The following is a 23,207-nucleotide window of genomic DNA, read 5'->3' on the forward strand; positions in this document are numbered from 1 at the left end:
TGGCTCCTACCTCGCCATCTCCACTCGCTCTACCTCTCTCCTCTCTTGCGATCTCCAAATCCTCCTCCTCAGCCGTAGTCAGCACCCTGATGTCAGAGACCCCTCCTCCTGTTCTAGCATGATCACGCTGGTTGTGGCTGCATTTATCATGCAGCAGACAGTGCAGATTTAATGACATGGCAAATGATGCATCACAAACATTGCATACATGCATCAACATCACTCATTCTGCAGTAGTTTTCACACAACACATCCCAGCACATAAAGAAAATCTTCATCTTGGCGCAAATAGGTGAACAGCACCAAGGCTGTTCATGTATTCCACTGCACTCCTTGTGTACCCTCTGCCTTAAAGACATGGAGCCATAGAAAAAAGCAATGGAGCTGCTTCGCCAGGACTACTTACCCTCTCCGATCTGAGCAAGTCATTGATTCGCTTGAGGCATTGCACCCATGTAATGCACGTCACCCCATGTTTGAGACCTCCTCTGCTACCTCCTTCCAGACCGCCTTGGTGAGGCAGAAGGATCTTTGCACTCCATCTGCAGGGAAGAGAACCTCCCACCTTTCCCTGATGGCCTGGAGGAGAACCTGCTGGGAGGCATCACTGAACTGTGGGGTGGGACGCTACTTGCCATCTGCCATGTCATTCACTTTGGCTGCAGGTAAAATAAATGATGTGAAGTTGGTGGTGATTTTCACAAAATAAGGGAGGCAAAATTATTTTGAATTAAGTAAAAGCTTCAATTTAGGTTAACTGAAGATACTTACATGTAAGGAAGGCTGATGATCCTTGAGGCTGCAAGCACAGAATGTTTTATATCTCTGGTGATCACAGTGCTTGGCACAGTTATGGCAGGTTCTACCAATGAAAGGTCGCCCCTGCCGCATGATCCCATGTGTCCCCCGTGCCCATCACTGTGTGGTTAATTTGCATATAAAATTGCCTGTGAAACGGGAAATGTGGCAGAAGTGGATGTTATGCCAACTTCCCGGTCCCGTCATCGGGAACACAGCTGGACTCATAAAATTCCCCCCCAAATGTATCAAATCCAGTGCCTTCAATTGAGATTCATGGTGAAGTATTGGAAAATGTCCATCACTTCGCATATCTTGGAAGCTATCTATCCCAAAAAACTAACATTGATGAAGAGGTACACCACCGAATCTGAGGTACTAGCTCAGCCTATGGTAAATATGTACTCAAGTTTTCGAGAATCTTGATATTAGACCTGACACCAAACTGAAAGTCTATCAGACAGTGGTTCTACCCACACTTCTCTACGCAGCTGAAGCTTGGACAACTTTTAGATGCCATATCAAGGCCCGAGAACAACATCATCAATAGCATCTTAGAAGGATCTTGCAAATCAAGTGGGACAATGAAAGGTCACAGACCTGAAACATTAACTCTGCTTCTCTCTCCACAGATGCTGCCTGACCTGCTGCATATTTCCAGCACTTTCTGTTTTTATCCCATGAAGGTCTGCTCTATTAACATCAACACATGGGAACCTGATCCCCAATCATGACAAAAATGAGGTATGTGCACCCCTGCTGTAACTACTGTTGTGAGGCTGCAGTCCAAGCTGCCTGAAATGCCAGGAATGTGGAAATGGCAGGACCTGAATATCTTTTTATTTACTCTATTCCTTACCCGGCTGCCAGCTGGAAAAGCCAGCGATAGAAGGCTGCAATCAGGGACCATTGGAGACAATTCCAGAAATCAGGACAGATTTAAGTAACTTTAAGAAGCACTACAAGCAACCAAGAACTTTACTCACTCGGCAGTAGCCAGTAGATATCAATCAGCAATTAAGCTAAAGGTAGTTGATGATCCCTTTAAGTAATGCTGGTGGGGAGGTTTCTCATACTGCTGAATGCATATTCAGCTGTGCAAGGTTAATAGATGGTGCTAGCTGGACCATTGAGGTTGAAAATAGCACTGGTGGAGCCAAATACATGCTGACTGGCGTCACAATCTGCATATTTCCAATGCACCCTTCTAACGCTTACACCAAAACGTCATCTGGTGCGGCCTGCACCAGAAGTGAGTGTGAACAGCACAGATGGCACTTAGCATCCAAAATGGCACCTGTAGCACCGAAAAACTGAGCACTACAGAGCTGAATTTTATAGCCTATATAATCTTAAAATTAGAGCTAGAACTTTAGGAGCAAAACCAGGAATCACTTTTTCACATAAAAGGGTAGTGGAAATCTGGAGTTCACTCTTGCAAGAGGCTGTGAATGCTGGGTCAATTGGAGCTCTCAATACTAATAGATACATTTTTGTTAGATAAGGCAGCAAGGGATATGGAGCAAAGGCAGGTAAATGGAGTTGAGGCGCAAATCAGTCATGATCTCATCATGCTCATGGGACTGCACTTCCTATGTTCCTACGGTAATAGGATCAGGACATAATTTACCTCCATAAAGATCCACACAGGCTTTTATTTGTCAACGTTTGTCTGATTGCATTCCTGTCAAGCACCTTAGGGCATTTTAATATGTTATAGGCACTATATAAATGCCAGTTGTTGTTATAAAAATATCAAGGTGACATGTTGGTTACACCTTTTAGTTACTGTGGAAATTCAATTCCTCGGGCTACCCATTCTTACATGGCAACATTGGAAATCTATATTACCAGAATTTAAATATAGCAATGAAACTCACTGAAAGTCAATTACAATGAAAATAAATGTAACATAAGAACTAAACTTCTCTCCGGATACTGAGGTTGTTGTCATTAGAAGCAGCGGTGATAATACTTTTGACAGAATGACCCAAGTTCTAGTGGGGCAGCAAGAGATTAGCAGTAAGCTCCCAGACACCACATTGCCTCATAGACCATAATAGATAAACCAAGAAAAATAAACTCCTGCTACAAGAGGAGCAAAACATCAGCACACGCAAGGGAAATTAAAATGCAAACTACAGAAGTACTGCCTTTCATTTCTATTTATTCATTTTTCCAGATTAAACGCTGCCTTAAAGGATGCTTCTTTGTGTTTCTTCCTCCTTCTCACTTCTGTGTTAGCATGTTATCCTACATTTCTTGCAAATTATTATTCTCCCAACTCCTCAGAAACTACTAACATTTTAATCATTCAAAACTATTTTGTAAAAACTTTGTGACTGCATGATTTCCCGTTTGTCAACAACACACTTGGAATCCCCTCTTTTACAATCAGTTCCAACAAAAATAAATCAAACTCATGACGAGAAATTATGAAAATCCTGTAATAAATAAAACAGAAACTAAACCAACCAAATCACTAAAAAATTAATACTAAGTTTAATCTGCCATCTTTACTCTCAAACCTCACGCTTTAAAACCTAAACTGAAATCTGTCAGTTAACAAACTGATAAGAATAATTTCTACTCCTATTTTACTCATACAACTATCTCATATATCCTTCAGAGATATTTTCTCTCAAAAATCTATTCCTAATCAGTAACAAGTTCCAGTAAATACCTGCACTTTCTATTATTCACTTAGACCTTTTTTTGCCAATCACAAGATGTTTCCATTACGCTTTCCAGTTCTCTAAATTACACATACATTGTTCCTATCTCGTAGGTCATCATTCTTTGCCCTTCCATTTTCTTCCAACTTTTCTCCCTTGTTTTTGATCTCATTTTCCATTCCATACAGATTTCCCCCACTTCCATTTGTCATACAATCTCGCACATGCACCTTTTCCCACAGCACATGAGCTGCTACCGTTCATTCAGTGCAAACAAGCTCGGGAGCCTAAGTTCAAATGGTAGAGTATAAACAACAGGATCTAAAATAACAAAACAACAAAAACACAATGGAAAACACAATCCAAAAAAATGCAACAAAAAAGGTATTACTGCAGGAGTAACTCATGCAGTGAATAAAACAAGTTAGATGTTCAAATTTATTAAGAAGTCAATATTAAGTTGAGTGAGGCAGTCCAGCCAATTTATAAATCATAGGTGCAACCGCATTTAGAATACTTTGTACAGTTCTGGTTGCCACAGTACAAAAAGGATATTGCAGATGTTGAAAGAAAACAGACAAGAGCAGCCAGAATGATTCAAGAGATGGAGGGATTATATTATGAGGAACTATTAAGTAATTGGACATGTTCTCACTGGCAAGGAAAAAGTTGAGGTGATTTTGGGATTCTAAAAGGACCAGATAATTAGACCATGACAATCTCTTTCACCTTCTCCAGAACAGTACAACTGGAGAATAAAGCCTGTGTTTCACAATGGGCCGTAGGGCCTGTTTCTGTGCTGTATAACTCTAAGACTCTATGACTATGACTCAATGGGGTAAATTCAAAATCAACCTGCAGAAATGGTGACCAAGTGTGGCAAAATTGAAGTCAATGGGAATCAGGGGAAATATTTTCCACTGGTTGGAGTCATTACTAGCACTAAGGAAGATGTTTGTGGTTGTTAGAGGCCAAACAGCTAAACCCCAGGCCATCACTGCAGGAGTTCCTCAGGGTAGTGTCCTAGGCCAAACCATCTTCAGCTGCTTCATCAATGACCTTCCCTTCATCATAAGGTCAGAAGTGGGGATATTCATTGATGATTGCACAGAGTTCAGTACTATTTGCGACTCCTCAGGTACTGAAGCAGTCTGTGTCCATGTGCAACAAGACTTGGACAACATTCAGGCTTGATAAGGAATGATAAGTGGCAAATAATGTTTGTGCCACACAAGTGCCAGGCAATGACCATTTCCAACAAGAGAGAATCCAAGCATCTCCCTTTGACACTCAACAGCACTGCCATCACTGAATCCCTCACCATCAACATCCTGGGGTTACCATTGACTTGAAAATTAACGGGAACAGCCATATAAATACTGTGGCTACAAGAGCAGATCAGAGGCTGGGAATTCTGCAGCAAGTAACTCACCTCCTGACTCCCCAAAGCCTGTCCACAATCTACAAGGCACGAGTCAGGAGTGTGATGGAATATTCTCCACTTGCCTGAATGGGTGCAGCTCCAACAACATTCAAGAAGCTCGACACCATCCAAGACAAAGCAGCTCACTTGATCGGTACCTCATCCACCACCTTAAACATTCACTCCCTCCATCACTGGCACACAGTGGCATCAGTGTGTACCATAAACAAGATGCACTGCAGCAACTCGCCAAGTCTGCTTCGGCAGCACCTTCCAAACCCGCAACCTCGACCACCTAGAAGGACAAGGGCAGCAAATGCATGGGAGCACCACCAGCTGCTTGTTCCTCTCCATGCCACACACCATCTTGACTAGGAACTATATCACTGTCCTTTGCTGTCGCTAGGTCAAATACCTGGAGCTCCCTTCCTAACAGCACTGTTGGTGTACCTACACCAGACGGACTGCAGCAGTTCAAGAAGGCGGCTCACCACCACTTCTCAGGGGCAATTAGAGATGGGCAACAAATGCTGGCCTAGCCAGCGACACTTACATTCCACGAAAGAATAAAAAAAAATGTAAAATGCACCCTGGTGCCCTATTTGCTTTATCACTTCACAACATTGCTCATGAACATTTCAACATCAATGGACTAGTAAGCCCAGATGACTTTCTTCTTCACCTGATGTAATGTTTTTCCCCGAAGGGTGTATGTATGTTCAATTTTCACACTGCTCACATTCTATTTCATGTTTCTGAAAGTTGATGCGTTGTTTTCTGTACATGTCAGTTTGGATTTAGTACAAATTTTGGTTCAGACCATTATTGAAGTGATTCACACATTTCCCAGTATAATCCACTTTCCTTAAGGTAACTACAGTTCTGCCTTTTAATCTTGAGACCATTGCTAGTTCCAGGGAAGTCTTGAGCCTAGATTTTCTGAACAGTTGTTGTAACTAAATATTTCAAGTAAATCCTATCACAAAATTTAGGCCCCTGCCTTTCTGGTCTGGCCAGTTGCTCGTGTGTTTCAGTATTCTGATGCATAAGTTGAAATGGTCATGATTAAGTGCCGTATTTAGCCCTAAACTTTGGAAAATAAAAACTTAAAACACAATTAAAAAATAAACAAATTGAACTTTTAATGTTGCTCCCACTGTCACCCTTTTCGCTTCTAAGTTCTCCTCTTCCCTGCTCTCCTCCCTTTATTATCTTAACTTTAATTTTGCTTTTCTTCTTAGTTTTTGAATTCAAATGGTAAACCTCGCAATAATGAAAGCTGACATATAGGTGATATAGACGTATAACATGGCGCGGGTATTTCTCCGGAGCTTCCACTTGCTTCACAACCTTAACTTCGCCAGAGGAGCAGCAGAATCTGTGTGTGTGTGTGAATGAGCTTTTTTCTACACTCCTAGTGAAGGCACAGCTGGAAGGAAACCGCTCATGTTCGTTCAATGTGGATTTTAGAGGAATACCCCTGCTCTGCACGTATCCTCATTCAGTTAAGTAAGGGCTCTTCCTCCCAGTTAACACCACATTGTGCTGTGCATGTTCACCATGCTCACATGGTGAGTATAGTACTGGGGCATACCAATATCGAGAATGAATCTTGTAAGAAGTGCAGGATCCTAAAATCAATAACATATTCTGTCTTTAGCATAATACAACAATAGCTCCTAATGTCAATGGAACTCCTGATATCAACAGCAGCAGCAGATCCAAGAAATTCCCAGCTGATATTTTGAGCTAGGAGCGGGCTCTGCCATGACAGTATACATTCTGTTGTTCCCTCAGTCCGATATCCTCAGTGTGAGTAAATGTATCCATGCCACTGCGAGGGTTAATTGTGGCGCCTTCTTACCCACTCCTTCCCAAATCATCACTCCTGCTGAGATTGAACAGTTCTGCACAGACCAGGGATTGAATCTGGTACTGTCTTGGTTTTATAGCTCTGTACCACACCGTGTGGTACCAAGCTATAAATTTAAACAAGCTCCATGAAAATTATTAAAATAGTGTTTCCAGAGCTTTGACCAATGTAATTCTGGGGAGTAAGTACAGTAGGAAAGTAATCCCAGACCCCACAGCTGAATAAACTATGAGACCATTGAATATTGAAAAAAAACATCATTTATTGCTCAATGCCAGTACACAAGTGCTGTCGGTCTATGTATAGCTGAGTTCTGTTATATGCAACAGGGCAGGACAGCAAAGAAATTACTAATAACTAAACTTTTACATAGTAGGAATGACTTTACAATTTTTAACTGTAAGTAGCAACATTGAGAGTCTGTCATTCAATAAACTGTATCAGGCAATGTCATGAATTTGCTCATCAGGTCTGTAGAATTGACTGTGCATGTGTGTGTGCACACACACACATATGGATATATTGGCCTAGAAATTCAGACACATCTATGGGTCACAGCGTACAGTCTCTACGTCTAAATGGTGACGCATGAGGCACCCCTTGTTTCAATAGAGCATGGAGACAGCAATCTGTGCAGAGCTGCCGGCAATTTGTGACTGATGATCAGACTGCTCAGCAGCCCTTAGTTAAGTGGGCTATTAGGCAATCATGCCTCAGGCTGGAGCATTCAGTGGCTAGGGATGGGCCATTGGGCATCGGTAGCCAGGGTTGGGGGGGTGAGGTGGGGGCGGTGGTTGCGAAATCAGTGGTCAGGGGTGTAGTGATGGCCAGGATGGGTGTGATTGGTGATTTGAACAGCCAACATTCTTATAAATGTGGGATCCGGAAAAATACTTCTGCTTCTCTTGTTTCCTCATTAGGTAAGGATGGGAACCTTCCTCTCCGTCAAAGCCACATTGTGCTGTGCGTGTTCAGCTGGCGAGTAATGAATTGTGGTGTATCAATATAGAAAATGGATCTTACAAGAAGTGCGGGACCCTAATTAAATAACATATTCTGCCTTTAGCATAATAGGAACACAAACTCCTGATGCCATCGCAACTACTTACACCAGATGGTGGGTGGCACACTTCCAGCTTGTAAAGCATGTGCACTTCCAGCCCACCATATTAGAAAGTTAGGAGGCCATTTTGTGCTGGAGAAACAGGTGTTGCATGATCAAATTTCTAAGCCATTATCTTTGAACAGATATCAACAATACATTTAAAACAAATGAAAAATCTTTCTTTAAATCAAGTAAATTTTCTCTTTTTTTTGTACGTAATATTTTCTCCCATTTTTCTAATTGAGTGTCTCTCTACCATGTCCAATCTCCGCCAAGGGAACAGACAGGGAATTGTGATCCCAAGTCAGGTCTCTGAATCCATCTGCTGGATGGAGCACCTTCCTATTTTTCTCTTCACTGGATTCTGTCTGGCACCTTCCATCAATGCCATGGCTGAGATTCAAAGCTTGGTGACTAGATGAATCACAATGCAAATCTGCATCTACCATATTCCAATGCTGTGAGCTAGTGCTCAGCGGTTATTTTTGCACTTTAATTCCTAGAGCACCTTTAACACAACAAAATGTTCCAGAAGGCTTTACAAGGGAGGAGTGGGAAAGAGCAGTGGATGACAGGAAGTAGGGGAGAAAAAAATAGGAGAGCAGATTGGAAGCACGGTTAAAGGTACAAGTATTGAGGAATTTTTTGAAAGTGGGGAGAGAAGTAGAGAGATAAAAAGGTTTAGGAAGATAGTGCCGGAGTCCAAGGGCCTGAAGGCTGAATGCTGCGCTACTGATGGTGGAATGGAAGGAGGGAGAAAAGGGATACAAAACTGACCAGAATTGGAAGAGTACATTATGTGAGCTTGGCAAGATTGCAGTGGTGGACCATTGAGGGATTTACTTTAATCTTCAAATTAATTTCTAAATGTCTCAGTGAGTAAACCACATACATTTTTAAAAGCTATTAAAATTTTATGACTGAACAGTAATTTCTATAAAATAAATGACTTGAGTCTAGGCCAGAAATTTGTGAGGCTGCCTGAATGGAACATTGTCCAAAAATATAGTCAGTGTTTGCAAGCCTGAGGCACATTGCATGCTTTAATTTTATTTTTCTGGGGAAACTACTACAAGCTCTGCAAAGAAGAGGTATGTTTTAAAGGACATTGTTTGAAGATGGACGTTAATAATTTAAAAATGCTCTCAATTTTAAAAAGCAGGTTCAAGTTGTGCGTCAGTCCGTCCAACATACTGCAAAGCTCAATTCAGCATGTCAATCTGTTTCAAATGATTGCTGTGAAATTTATACTGAATGCTACCAATCGCGTTTAGATTTTGTTGACAGCAGTACATGACCCTTGTCATTTCTTAGACAAGGTCAAGCCAGTGAGGTCAAAGTCTGGGACTGTTAGGCATAAATAAAAATACATTTAGCGTCTGCCACTGATTCTGTCTGATCCATGGAGAACTTTTGGAATATTAAGGTCTTTCATGGGACATGTAGACTGATGCAATCTTTGTCTTAGTAAAGCTAACAGAAACACCAACAGTTCATAGAAGAAAAACATGAAGTTGCAGATGTCTTATTAATACCGCAGAGGGTCACTGACATTGTCACTTCCATATGGTTTTTATCATATTATTTGCAAATATATTTGGTAATTTTCTTTAAGGGACATAAACTTAAGCATTTATTGGTGTCATTTACTAAAAGAAGTATCAGAATACCATTACACTTAGTGTTTCTTGATTTGCATTGTGAAATGGTGTTTAAAATTTGAGGGTTTTATATTCAGTACTTAGACGGTTTATTGGTGGATTCAAAGCTACACCTGTTTGATGTGCCTGATTTAAAAACAGCTGTATATTAATGTGTTGCAGCAGAAAAAGACATCATTCAAATGATGCAAGTTTAATAGCAGAAGGAGCAGCATATCAAATGAAACCTTGTGAAACAGACCTCCAGGGTAAATATGATGGCTGTATTCCAGTATAAGAGAACAAATGCTAACGCTTTGTTTCTCAGCCAAATCTCAGCTGCATATATATCACCAGAATGTGTGGTTTCCTGCCCAGGTTTAGATTCTGGGTCTGTGTTGGTATAGGGTGGGCTGCTATGAATCTTCATATATTCCTGGTGAAAGAGTCTTATATTTTGGCTGATTTTACCATAGGTATTGACCTGGAAACTCCTGGGGCCCCGCTTCACAGTATTAGTGCAGCAGAGTGGAGCCCTCGCCTAAGGCTAAAGACCACTTCCTAAATTCCAGGGAGTGGGATATTTGCACAACCAGAGCTGATCTTTCTTTCCAAGGTGGAGCAAAGTTCTTTCAAAGCCCAAATGTGCCAAGGAAAATTTTGTTTTTAATACCTCAGCTCCCACTGGAGCTACATTAATGAGAAGGTAATTGCTTTACTCTAGCAATGATTTAGGCCCTTTAGAAGCCCTGAAGAGGACTTTAATCAGGTCTCTACTGGTGTGAATTCCACACAGGTATTCCAAGGATGTAAAGGGAGGTATTTCCCAAGGAAACCTGGAAACTCTCCCCAACACTCTTTGAAATTGAGCAGTGGGTAAAAGATTTGCCCATGATCCCCATGTCTGGAATTTCTAGGCACAGCTAGGATTCAGCCTATTTTACATTTCCCAATCATCTTCCACCACCACCCCCGACTCTCCATGTCACCACCCACCACCCCCTTTCCCCAGGCATAGCTGCTTACCTACACATTCTCCAGCACCAAGAATTTGGACAGTCATGTACATTCATGACATTAATCTAAAACCATGAAGGAATTTTAATAATGGAGTAAAAGCAGGATTGCAAATATCTACTCATCAAGTCAAGTAATCAATAAGAGGAGCCAATATTTTTCCATTGTTTAAATAAAAGCTTATGCACCTGCCTTTTATCTACCTATATTGTTTAAAAGGTTAAGACTGGAGCACCTCTTGTTCATTAGATTGACTGTTCAGTCTGTGTCATCTTCTAGAAATCTGGTCCGTGACCATCATGTGCCCATGCTTCTTTTACTGTTCCAATGACTTGATTGGTCCTCTGCAACAAAGCTTCCATTGCTCTTCTAGTGATCCTGGAATTCACATGGCCTTTCTTCTAATAATAACTAGCATTCGTATTTTTGTCTCTTACTGACACTATAACAGCTTTATTCTAACTGGGTGAATCCTTGGGAGCCTTCTACTTCTATTCATGCTTTCCTTGGCTTCTCTGCTCAGTTCCAGCCATCTGGCGTGAACTGCAAAGTAGTAGGAATTTGGTGTACCATTACTATCTGCCCCAGTCGTGTACATGGACCCAGCTTAGCCTCCCGATTGAAACCTATCAGCCTGTCCTCTTGCTTGATACCTCTCTCCCAGTGGAAATTACAGACCCTGGCTTCTCACTCTCCCCACCCCGTCATTTCCACTTCCAGTGGTCTAGCTTTTATTGTAGCCCAGAAAGGTCTGACTCAGTTGTCCAGGGCCTGGAGTGATGTGAAGAAAGCCAGGAATGGTAACGAGGCTACTACAGAAGTAGAATGGGTTTATAGTCCTGCGAGCAATGCAATAGGAGTTTCAGTATTAGGTTGTTAAATATGCCCAACAGCAATTGTTCTCTTGCTTTGTGCCTCCAGTCTTTCCCATTTATCATTTTTTAATTGATGCTATCATAATTATTGCTGCTTCTATATTCCTCCTAAGATACAAATTTACCATCCTACATACACATAAGATGACACAGAAAACTCACAAAAGTTGATTAATGTTTTTTAGCATTCTTCAAAAAGCTAACAACTCAAAAACAACCAATTCAAAGACAACCCCAAAATTTAAGCCAATGACTGCGCCGCTGAAAAATTTTAGTTCCGTTTTTATTAAATTTTAGTGATTTGGGGATTATGTTTTTCTGCAGGTCAACTGTTGCCAATAACATGTGAAAATAAGTAATTACATTGGAAGTGCAGGGGACATGACCTTTTCATAATTGAAACTACAGGCAAACCAATATTTCATCAGTTGTATTACAGGTAATCATTTTTCATGGTTGTTGATTTAAAACTTTCTAAAGGAGAATGTGAGCATTGAAGTGCATGATATTTCTTTTTCCTGAAGAGGTAACTTTTAATTTCTGACACATTTTTCAGGATTTAGGGTTGACTGTAATTCTGTCTTTGTCAACAAAAATGATGAATGGGAAAAGGTTAGAGAAATTAAAATAAAATAGTTGCCAGTTACAATTGACCCAATTTTTAAATTTCTTCATGGTGGGTAAAATTGAAATGTTCACATTTATTGTTGATATCCTGAAAGGTTGCCCTGAAAGGTTACTGATGGGCTGTCACTTCTAACCACTGTAGCCTCTTCTCGATTACTTGTGTTGATGGTGCTCCTACAACTGTGTTAGAAAAGGAAGCCTCAGCCATAATGAAACACAATGGTGGTCACACACATTGTTCTTCTTGTTCTTCATAGCGGTTGAAGTTGCAGGACAGGACTGGGAGGTGCTGTTTAAGTAAGTTTGATAAGTTTAATATGGCGATGTAGCCACCATTTACTGGTGATGGAGGGCGTGGAGATTGAGTCCAGTGGTAGGGGAACTGATCAAGCTAACTGCTTTGTCCTGGAGAGTTGGCAACTCTAACCGGCCTACAGGGCCTGTACCTAGAAACCCCAGCCATAAATATTGGGCCAATGATCTCTCATAACAGAGCAACCTGGAAGAAGTCCACAAGTTGAGTTCATGTGCTGCACCTATAATTTTCATTTGCCTCACAGTCCTTGGAACTTTTCACGGGAGTCAGGACAGCTTCCAATGCCAAACCCTTCCCCTTTTCACATCTTGTGACCATGCGGTGCTAAGTAACCGGGATTTATTCTTTTTACACCTCCTCCTGTCTTTCATGTTACTCTGCAAGTAACTTGTGTTGTGAAATAAAAGTGGACATAAATTACTTGGTGTCTTGTCTAACACCATTTTTTCTTATCTCACTTGCAAAGAAATATGTTAATGTACGTTTTCTGGCATGTAACATGTTAAACTGAGAATGTTAATATTCAGTTTAAATTTGAAGGCAGAGGATAATGTAGAACATTAAGCCACTGAATCTCAATACACAAGGTAGTGTCTTGAAGGCTCTCACCTCGAGGGTGGGTAACATTCTCCTTACGCTCAGGATGGGAAGTTCTACTAGTCAAAAATGGTGCCGTGTCTTCACTGACTTTTTGAAACCCATCTCTTCACTATAATCCTTTTCTGCAAAAAGACATCCATGTGATTCTTGTACCTGTTTGTTAGGGGATTTATGTGCTTCTGAGTGCCTCAAATATGCAAATAAATCCTGTGTGATTGTGGAACCCTCCAAAAACTGCCATTCTCATGTTATTTGTGCACTCTTATACTTTCATATTTGGTTACACATATTTGAGGGGGGTGCAGTGGTACAGGGAATGGTGGAGGATCCTGAATTTTCTTAGTGCCCAGGGCTCCAATATATTGTAAAGCTTTGAAATTGCTAATATTTCCAGAAGGCTAAAACCCCATTGACTACACAGGTAACAATTTAAGAATCCAAATTGATGCAGCACTACTTGATGGCTGGAGCAGGCAGGCCTAAATCAGGCTTCTTAACAGGCAACTCCACGGTCACAAGCTTTTGTGCTTGAAATGGGAAACCCAATTAAAGTGCCACCTACAGACATCATCAGCTGTTCACAAATCACAAATAGACATCTCAATAAGGAATGATGATAGGTGATGGCTTGTATTTATTTAATTATATATAGATACCAGTGGATCTCCTATTGCTCATGGGCAATCAAAAGGTATGGACCTAGAAATTTGATTGTACCACAACCATGTTACAGATGCAAAACAGATGCCTTAGGCTCCAGTATGATGGGCAGCATGTGTCTGCTCATTCCATATCAGAAGCGTACTGCCTACCATGTTGGATTGGGTGCCTTCATATTGCGGGATTCCCCAGGGTCCAAGGTGCCATAGACATTGTCCATATTTCCCTGCACGCTTCCTATCACCATCCTGGCATCTTTCTGAATAGATGAAATTTCACTCCTTCATTGTTCAGCTTGTTTGCGACTACAGACACACATGAAGGTCAGTGAATGGTTTTCAGATGATTCTTTCATCCTGCACCATTCCTTTGTGCCACCTTTAGTTCAAACAAACTCACATCATAAATTGGCTTCTGTGTAACAAAGGGTCTCCCCTTCAGATGTGGTTTATGACTCCTGTCTGGAACCCAGGCACAACCATGGAGGTGGCACACAATAAGACCTGGCTGCCATCAGAAATATCATCAATCAGTGCAGCATTTCCACTTCCCGGACCACTTAGGAAGAGCTTCCCAGTACAACCCTGGCTGGGTACCCAGATTTGGTCATGTGCTGCATGCTGCACCTTGCACAGCTTTGTGATAAAAAGCAGATGGAGCATAAGTTGGGGAAGTGTGAGGTAGCAAGAATAGAAAAGTAGAATATTTTTTAAAAGACATGAAACTTGTATATGTTGAAGTTCAGAGGGACTTGCGTGTACTCATACAAGGAATACAGAAAGTTAGCATGCAGGTACAGCAAGCAATTAGGAAGGCAAATGGCATGTTGGCCTTTATTCCAAATGGACTGGAGCACGAGAACAAAGAGTTCTTTCTACAATTGTATAGCACTTTGGTGAGACCACACCTGAAATACTTTGTGCAGTTTTGGTCTTCATATGTACAGAAGGATATACTTGCACTGGAGGTGGTACAGCGAAGGTTCAGTAGGTTAGTCCCTAGGATGAGAGGGTTGTCCTATGATGCGTAATATGTGTCTATATTCCCTTGAGTTTAGAAAAATGAGAGGTGATCTCATTGAAACATGCAATGTTCTGAAGGGGCTTGACCTGGTAGACACTGAGAGGTTGTTCCCCCCAGTTGGGGACTCTATAATAAAAACAAGAAATGCTGGAAATACTCAGCAGGTCTGGCAGCATCTGTGGAGAGAGAAGCAAGAGTTAACGTTTCAGGTCAGTGACCCTTCTTCAGAACTCAAGCATCCGCAGTATTTTGCTTTTATTTTGGGGACTCTATAAGGTGGGGTGGGGCACAGTCTCAGTTTAAGGGACTGATCATTTAGGATTGAGGTGAGGAGAAATGTCTTCATTCAAAGGATTGTGAACCTTTGGAATTGTCTACCCCAGAAGGTTGTGGATGCTTCATCATTGAATATATTTAAGGCTGATATAGACAGATTTTTGGTCTCTCAGGGAATTAAAGGATATGGGGAGTGGGCAGAAAAGTGGAGTTGAAGTCAAAGATTAGCCATGATCGTATTGAATGGTGGAGCAGGCTCGACTGGCCCTATGGTCTACTCCTGCTCCTATTTCTTATGTTCTTATGTTTTTATAATAAGGGATAAGCTCTTACCACCATCTAGGGAAGAAGAAGTGCAGGAGGATAATGATGAGCATGCAGAGGAGCAGACAAAAGAAACATCAACCAACAATGTCTCCAGCTGCCAGAGCTTTTGGACAGCAGCTCATCCATAAGGGCACTACCTAAACTCCCTCCCATCCGAATACACTAACAGTCCTGCAATATTTATATATCAACATGGCCTAGCAATACACCATCATCTTTACCAGCACCATTGTCAGGAAAAACCCAAATGCCAAATGAGGCATATTAATTTCATTGGTTCAAAACTTACCTTAGACTCTTAATGGAAAAAATCCTACAGGTTGACTTTTTTAAAATACTAGCAGCCAAGATGGCCACTGCAATTTATATTTGAAATACCAGGAGATTGAACTGGAGACAAACAGTCTAAAAAGGAGCTCCACCAGAACAATGCTCTGGCTAACTGAGTAGATTAGCCAGATCACCCTCTTTAGTGAGACTTTCCAAACCATCTTGAGGCATTCATAAATGGAGACGTCCCTCCAGGAGATAAACACTGCCACCCCCACCTAAGAGAACTTTTTGGTTGCAGACTTTGGACCTCTTTAAAAACAAAGGGGAGTGAGAGAACTATGTGACCGTCTGTTCATCTCTGAAGAAAGTGGAAGTTTGTTACACAGACAAGCAGATAGGCAGTAACTGTGTATACAGCAGCACAGAAAGCTGCTGCTGCCTTGTCTCTCTCTCTCTCTTCTGTCTTTCCCCAGAAAACATCAAGTGAAAACTGTCTGCAACTGAGGGATCCTCCAAGCCTATCGACTGCTACAGCCAGCAACCAGGGGAAGAGAGGGAACTACAGATTCTGCCTTCAGGAAAACCCTGAGTGAAGCAAGCCAGCCAAAATACACTTTGACCAACCAAGATCTTCAAGAATACAGCTTTAACCGAAGACTACTGGATCACCCACTATACAGATTGTGGAGCATATTTTACAGGCCCCCCGATGTCAGGGGTTGTAGCGGGGGGAGGGGCAGTGCAGAAAACGCCTCCGGGAGAGGCCCACCACGGGCCTCGACACCAGGAAGACCTGGTCCGATATTGCCGACCCTGGCGAGGCCTTGTGGCGGCCCCGCTCCCATCCTCGCCATTCGGCGACGGGAGCAGAATTTACATATTTAAAACAATGTAAATAAAAGAATTAATGACTTACCCGCTCCCATCATACATTCCACTCTGATATTGTTGCCAGTGGTCGGCTCTCCTGTGCCTTCGGATCTCCGTCCAGAGATCCGAGGTGTAACACTGGTGGGAGGGGGGAGCAGTTAAGTATTTCAGTGCAGGAGGAGGGGAACGGGGTCAAACTAATATGACTGGTGTAGGTGATGGTGGGAAAGGTTAAAGATAAAAGTTTGTGAACTTTGTTGGGGGGGTGGAGTTCAGACACACAAGCTAAGTATTTTGGGGGAGGAAGAAGGCAAGGAATGAATTGTTTCGTTATTGTTGGGGTGGGAGATGGCTAGAAACATTAATTTAATTTTTTTAGATAAACTTTAATGCAATACTTCCTTAAAAGTTTAACTGTAATGTAGGGCTTGAAGCCCTCTAAAAATGGCTTCAGCGCCTGCCATTCCCAGAGACAGACTGCCTGACCCCCTCCACATCATTGGGGGGCGGGGGGGGGGCGTGGAGGCGCACCACCCCGGCCATTTAAATGAGCCACCGCATTGAATATCGTGGTGGTTCCGTCACAAGTGGTCCACACTGGGTGGGGGGAGCATGTTTTGAAGCTCACTGCCCATAAATTCCAACCCTGTATTTAAGTTCCATTTATTCTGGACTTTAATCCAACCACCAAATCTAATTTCCCTCCTGTAATCTATTTGTGTGTGTGTGAATCTCATGTGAATGGGTGTATGAATGTGTAGCGTATTGTTTTGTACTTTTAAATAGGGTTGGAGTGTTAAGTATAATAAAGATATATCTTTCCTAGTTAAACTCAAGAAAACCTGTCCAATTGGTTCTTTCACAATTTCAGTAAGGGAAAAAGGTAACACACTCACGGAGGTGGTAAGCACAACCACTGTTTAAAAGGAATAAACCCTGTTGCAGTCAAATAAGAGGAAGAGGCAAGAGGGGAGCCTGAGACCCCCTCCTCACCTGGCCATAACACCATCTAATTGCCTTCCTTCTATCAGTATTAAAGGACTTGCCCTCAGTTCACTACAAATATTAATACCAAATCCACAAAGAAATCTGACAACTCAATTCAATTAATGTAGAATATTTAACAGGAATAATTAAGAATCACCATTGTGCAATGCCTTAGTTTCTGTTTTGTGTGGTCATTTATCTATCCTAGTGGTTTTACAATGGTCATCCTCAGAGAAGACAGCAGTTGCCTCTCCCATGAAGCTAGGCCATTCTCCTGGGACTACACCTCGGCATTCCTATGGTCTTGTGCAAGAACAGAGTGCAAGAGCGATATGACACTCTGGAAGCCCACTGGCCATCAGTGCCAAAGTGGCAGACATCTGAGCTTCCATGGTAACAATGCAAGATGCCATGGAAACTGTCAGAGCTGTTAGCATAGACTCCATCACAGTGGGCACCACTGTTGTGTTTGAGGAGCTAACCACTTGTTCCATGTTGGACAGAATGGTCTCCATGCTCTGTGCAAAGCTCCAACTCCTGCATGCTTTAAGCTATCACACTAAGCATAGCAGCAGACTGCTCAGTGCACCTAGCATTTGCTGGTGTATACCTATCAGCCTACTTTAGTAGCCTGGGTCCTCGAGGTCTGCATCTGAGTTCTGTAAAATGGAGCTAGTATGCGATCTCACCCTCCAAAGGCTGGCACCTGTAGCTTCCTAACCCCTGTCCCAGTTCCTGTGCAGTTGTGGCCGCTGATTCAGCACGTGAAGACCCCTCCTCTGCTGCAGCCTCTAATGCCCAAACTTTTCGCGTGTGGGGCCACATTACAATTTTTCTCTTACATAGGAGGTCGGTGAGCAAAGGAAAGATAACGGCATTAAAAATTCATCTTACTATTAATCAAAACAACAAATGTGCATTTTTGTGAAGAAGCTTTAAATGAGAAGACTAATTTATTGACTTACTTTCTCTTCACTATATTGAACACTGATTTAGTGATATAAGTGGCATTGTTTTTGCTTGCATGAGTGGTCAATCTCTGCCTGCACACTTGATGTAGTAATGTGGAGTATTCTGGATAGATGCCTATCTGTCAGGGGAGATATTGATCTCTCCCCCCTCTCTCCGCGTTCTTTCTCTCTGTCTCTCTTCCCCTCTCCCTCTTCCCCCTCTCCCTCTCTCCCTACCCCCTCTGCCTCTCCCCATCTTCCACTCCCTCTCTCTCTCTTTCCCTCCTTCCCTCCCCCTCTCTCTCTCCCCCCTCTCTCTCCCACCTCTCTGGTCTCTCTCTCCCCCCTCTCTGTCTCTCTCTCCCCTCTTTCTGTCCCTCTCTCCCCCTCTGTCTCTCTCTCTCCCCCACCCCGTGTTCACCACTCCATGTTCCCCGCTCTGTGCTTCCCGCTCTGTGCTCCGTGTTCCCCGTTCCATGCTCACCGCCCCCTGCAGCAGCCATTCCCACAACTGAATACTTACCATGCATGTTTTATTTAAATTGGGGTAAGTGGAGGCGGGAACATGTGCAGTGTACAGGATAATGGACATTTGCTAAACTGCACAAAAGCAGCAGGGGCGGCCAATCCCAGGGCGCTTGCGCCGCATTCCACCAATCAGCACTACCCCCACTTGGTCAGTCCCTGTCAGTCATAGAGTGTCACCAAGCACATACAGGGGTCCTCCGTGTGTCAGATCAGGTCACGCCTACGCCCTCCACCTGATGTACAGGGGAACCATCAATCAGAGCTGAGCCACGGGCAGATTGGCTGGCCAGATAGAAACCTGTGGCAGGCCTGATACTGGGCCACGGGCCATAAGTTGGACAACCCTGCTCTAATGTATGTGTGGAGCCAATCACTGAACTGGTGCTTGCTAGGGTCAGATTGAGTTACGCTGCATTTTAAGGAAGCCCGGCCTCCTCTTCCTGAAATGGCAGAGGGGTGCTACATATTCAGCACCTGAAATGAAGTAGAATGACAAGGGTTAGCTTTAGGGTGAAGGGAGAGCAGAGAGAGAAATGGCCAGTGAAAGCAGCTGCAGTTTGCCATCCAGAGAGCGACAGAAACAAGGAAAGAAAAAGAGATTAAGGTGTGAAGAAACGCTGTGCTCTGCTATTGCCACCCACCCCAGGCTGTGATGGCCAATACATTATCTTTTATAGGGGACAGAGTGTGCAAGGGGCTCAGCCTTTTCCAGTCATTGCTTATTGCTGTCTGCTCTGCACGACCTATCCATGCGCAAAGGTGTGTGTGTGTTGGTGACATCTTGTGAGGTGTTTAGAGAATGTGCCTATCATGGTAGAATAGATCGTATGTTGTGTGTAAGGTGTTGAGAAGTGAGGGTTGCAATGGTGGTGAAAGTAGGAGTAGCAGAGTATGAGAGTAGGAAGCGGAGTGAAATGCAGTTCAGTTATTAAAGGAGAGTGACGGGAAGCGGGGAAGAGGAGTGTTGTGAGTAGTGTTATTGCAATGTGCTTGCGATTGATGGGAGATATAAGAGTTCTATCTTGACAACTCTGGTGATGTCATTAAACTTTATCCTGCATCGCAACCATGTCGTGACACATCTGCCAAATGGAAACACATTAATTTCGTCATATGGAACACTATTTTGAACTGTTACTGAACCTTGAACAAACTTGTTTAAAAAGACCACAGAACAGTGGCTGAAAACATGGCTGCACATTTGCATTCTGAAAAGACAGTTGCATGGAGAGACAATGGGAGTACTCCCTGATCCAATTAGCCAGATGGTTTTGTCAATAGTGATGATCAGGAGACATTGAGAGTCATTGAATGTGTAAGAGCCAGCATTCCACCCCCCACCCCCACCCCACCCCCCCCAACTGAGAGTGTCTGGTAAGCTGTGAGGAGTCCGCAAACCTTGCAGGCTAGGCTGTTTCAAACAAGGAGCTAGTCACATAACTAACCTGCTGGCCAACCTGGAGTTGATTGAATTGTGCTCGCAGTAAAGTTTTGAAACAAACTGCAATTGAACTTCAAGAAGAGAACATCTCTCTCTCTCTCACTCACACAAAGTTCCAGGGACCCAAAGAAGTAACTCAAGACTCCTGCAGCCTTCTAGTACCAGCTAAACAAGTTTGAAAGTGTGCACTGGGTCCCAACGAGAACTGCAAGACATAACTTCAATCAAAGACTTTACATCCAACCTAAAACTAGTAACTGAATTCCATCTATTACTTCTAACCTGCCCCCCTTTAATTTTTTCTCCTCTTCCGTATTTATTTGTGTGTGTGTTTATTGCCTATGCATGCGAACATGGTTGCGTCGCATATCAGTAGTTTTAACTGAGTTAGAGTTTTAAGGTTAATAAACTGAAACCTTTCTTGTTTAAACCTAAAAGAGCCTGTTTGGTTGATTTCTTTACAATTACAATTAGAGAGCAGTGAGCAAGGACTCACTGAGGGGAAGCTAAAAACACTGTTTTTTAAAAGTTAAACCCTGTTATAGCCAAACCAGGAAAAGGCTGAGAGGGGAGCCCTAGACCTTTTCCTCACCTGGTCATAACATGGGAGTTAAGCTCTTGGCATTAACCTCTTCTGTACAATTATCTCTTTGGTAGAAGTGTTGCACGGAGGGCTTACTGCTTGGTGAAGGGGTCATGTTTTCCATGCTAATATCCACTGCCTGCACCAGGGCCTCGAAAGCAGCTTCAGAGAATTAGGGTGCCTGCTGGTCTTACAGACTTTTCTCTTTTCAGAAGTGTTCAGTTCTGCCTACACTCCTTTAAGAGGTGCTGGCTAGCTTTAAGTGGTGTCAGTGAATTTTACAACACCTCAAAGAGGCCTGCAGCCAATGAATAGTGCAGGTAGAAATACCTGAAGACCTGATTCAGTATTATGAGCTGGCAGCACCAATTTCATGTGATACCTGCCCCCCACTGTCTACACACTCTCTTTTGGGCTCAATCGAATTTCAAGGCTATGTTGTTTTATATGGTTTTGTTAGTATTTAATTATCTTTTCTATGCTTTACTCCATTTGCAGTTTTAAAAAATTCTTTCATGGAAGGTGAGCATCGCTGGCAATGCCTGCATTTGTTGCCCATCCCTAATTGCACGTGTGAACATAGCGGGGAGCCACCTTCTTGAACTGCCACAGTCCATTTGCTGTAGGTACACCCACAGTGCTGTTAGGGAGAGAGTTCCAGGTTTTTGACCCAGTGACAATGAAGGAACAGCGATATAGTTCCAAGTCAGGATCATGTCTGGCTTGGTGGGGAACTTGAAGATGGTGGTGTTCCCATGCATCTGCTGCCCTTGTCCTTCTAGGAGGTAGAGGTCGCAGGTTTGGAAAGTGCTGTCGACGAAGGCTTGGCGAGTTGCTGCAGTGCATCTTGTACATGGTAAACACTGTTGACACTGTCCACCAGCAATGGAGGGACTGAATGTTTAAGGTGGTGGATGAGGTATGATCAGGCAGGCTGCTTTATCCTGGATGGTGTCGAGCTTCTTGAATGTTGTTGGAGCTGCCCTCATCCAGGCAAGTGGAGAGTATTCCATCACAGTCCTGACTTGTGCCTTGTAGATAGTGAACAGGCTTTGGGGAGTCAGGAGGTGAGTTACTCGTTGCAGAATTCCCAGCTTCTGACCTGCTCAGAAGCCACAGCATTTAGGGGGCTGGTTCAGTTAATTTTCTGGTCAATGGTAACCCCCATGATGTTGATGGTGGAAGATTCAGCAATGGTAATGCCGTTGAATGTCAAGGAGAGATGGTTAGATTCTCTCTTGTTGGAGATGGCCATTGCCAGGCACTTGTGTGGTGCGAATGTTACTTGCCACTTATCAGCCCAAGCCTGAATGTTATCTAGGTCTTATTGCATGTGGGTACGGACTACTTCAGTATCTGAGGAGTCACGTATGGTACAGAACACTGTGCAATTAGCGAACATCCCCACTTCTGACCTTATGATGGAGGAATGGTCATTGATAAAGCAGCTGAAGACGGTTGGCCCTAGGACACTACCCTGAGGAACATCTGAGGATTAAATGTTTGGCCTCCAACAACCACAACCATCTTCCTTTGTGCTAGCTATGATTCCACCAACTCCAACCCGATTCCCATTGACTTCAATTTTACCAGGGCTCCTTGATGCCACACTCAGTCAAATGCTGCCTTTGTGTCAAGGGCAGCCACTCTCACCTCACCTCTTGAATTCGAGCTCTTTTGTCCATGTTTGGACTAAGGCTGTAATGAGGTCAGGAGCCCAATGGCCTTGGCAGAACCCAAACTGAGCACCAGTGAGAAAATTATTGCTGCGTGAGTGCGTCTTGATAGCACTGTCAACGACACCTTCCATCACTTTGCTGATGATTGAGAGTAGATTGATGGGGTAGTAATTGGCTGTATTGGATTTCTCCTGCTTTTTATGGACAGGACATACCTGGGCAATTTTCCACACTGTCAGGTGGATGCCAATGTTGTAGCTGTAGTGGAACAATTTGATTAGGGGCGCAGCTAGTTCTGGAGCACAAGTCATCAGTCACGATGTTGTCAGGGCCCTCAGCCTTTACTGCAGCCAGTGCTTTCAACCGTTTCTTGATATCATGTGAAATGAATCGAATTGGCTGAAGACTGGCCTCTATAATGCTGGGCACCTCAGGCGGAGGCCAAGATGAATCATCCATTCAGTATTTCTGCCTGAAGATGGTTGCAAATGCTTCAGCCTTGACTTTTGCACTAACGTGCTGGGATCCCTCATCGTTGAGGAAGGGTATATTTGTGGAGCCTCCTACTCCTCCAGTTTGTTGTTTAATTGTCCACCACCATTCGCGACTGGACGTGGCAGACTGCACAGCTTTGATCGGATCATTGGTTGTGGGATCACTT

The sequence above is a fragment of the Heterodontus francisci genome, chromosome 1 (genome assembly GCF_036365525.1).
Source record: "Heterodontus francisci isolate sHetFra1 chromosome 1, sHetFra1.hap1, whole genome shotgun sequence".
NCBI lineage: Eukaryota > Metazoa > Chordata > Chondrichthyes > Heterodontiformes > Heterodontidae > Heterodontus > Heterodontus francisci.